General features: G+C 40.4%; 1 long non-coding RNA gene across 1 annotated transcript; it reads left to right on the top strand.

Annotated features, from left to right (window-relative positions):
• The first annotated feature begins 214 nt into the window (after window positions 1-214).
• On the top strand, window positions 215-868 carry LOC127788332 (uncharacterized). The gene is made up of 3 exons (XR_008020319.1): window positions 215-261; window positions 339-397; window positions 686-868. It is a non-coding gene; the product is annotated as an uncharacterized LOC127788332 (long non-coding RNA).
• The last annotated feature ends 591 nt before the right edge of the window (window positions 869-1,459 follow it).

The raw sequence follows: 1,459 nt of genomic DNA, 5'->3' as shown, positions 1-1,459 counted from the left end.
AAAGAAGCACATGGATTGTGCTTTCTTGTGTTTTCTTCAAGAGAGAAGGCTAGTTTATTTAAAATGAATGGTGGAGATTTAATTCTCCTTAAGCACATGGATTGTGCTTTTAATGAATGGTGGAGATCCATTCTTGAAAATGGGAAAGGGTAGTATAAAATGGCAAGTGTGAAAGACTTGTTTCCTTTTTGGCCATTTGTAGAGAGAATGAAAGAAAGAAAAGATGAGAGGAAAGGAAGAAGAAGAAGAGAAGGAAATCAAGTAAGTGCATTCTTATTTTCTTTATTTAGTGTTCTTATATGCAAAGAAAGTGAGTTTTTGTTTGAATGTCATCTTAGATGGGAGAAAATGAAGATGGAAGCTCTCTTGAAATAAAGATTTAAAGATTTAAGAAGAGGTAAGAGATGGCCCCATGTGGTGGAGGCCTTGCATTGCATTGTAAGTAGGTTGCATAAATTTTTATGTATCTCTTTGCATGCTTTACTTGTACATGAGACCTATGGCCATGGGGATGGGAAAGAAGTGGTAGGTTGATGCCTCAAACCATGTTGGGTTGTGAGGATGGAATAACCTAACCATGCTTGCATGCATTTGCCATTACATAGATTTGTTATGCTTGTATTTACTTTGCATATGCACCCTTACTAAGCTTTGTGGCTCATGAGGTTTTATCCTCCCCTTGTAGGTTGTATTATGTCAAGAGAAAAAGGGAAAGTTGCAAGCTTGTGGTTGGAAGCTCTTGGTGTATATTTCCTTTATTTTTGTTGTAAAGATAAGGCTTAAGAAGCCTAGGCATGTGCTTATTTTAATTGTGACCTTATGGCTAGGAGAGCCCAATTGTTGTATTTAATCATGTGTGGTATTTATCTTGGAGGTTGTTATGTGAGCAACAATAGGATGTGTAAGGCTCATGTGTGAAATGAAAGAAAATTTTGGTGTATGTTGTGTAATATTCAAAGAGATGGTTTAAGTCTTAATTTTGGAAAAAATAGAGGCAAAAATGGAAGGAATGTGAAGCATATTTGTTAAATTTTATTTTTGGAAATTTTTGAGTTAAAAGGCTCAAGAAAAAAAAAATATATATATATATTTCTGGATGCAGGCAGCAGCCTGCCCGTAGGCAGGGCCACATGGGCGGGCGCCCGCGAGCGGGCGCGGGTTGCCGCTGCCGCACGCGCAGGCAGGCGCGCAGCCGCGCACGTGGGCAAGGCCGCGCGAGTGGGCGCGCGCAGCATGCGAGGCTAGCGCCAAGCGGGGCCTCGCGCGAGCCCCGGGCGTGCCAGTGGGCCCCGCCGGCCAAATTGTTTTTTAAATTTTGGAATTTTGGGAAATTAAGGGGCATTTCTAAATTGATTTTGGGCCCCGGAGGAATTTTCAAAATAAATTGATTTTTCGGGCATTTTTGGAGAAAATGCCAAAACTTTGAAATTTTGAAAATTTGAGTTTTTCCTCCAAATTT

The sequence above is a fragment of the Diospyros lotus genome, chromosome 13 (genome assembly GCF_014633365.1).
Source record: "Diospyros lotus cultivar Yz01 chromosome 13, ASM1463336v1, whole genome shotgun sequence".
NCBI classification, from domain to species: domain Eukaryota; kingdom Viridiplantae; phylum Streptophyta; class Magnoliopsida; order Ericales; family Ebenaceae; genus Diospyros; species Diospyros lotus.
Note: the sequence above shows the minus strand (reverse complement) of the source record. Positions and strands in the feature narration are given on the sequence as shown.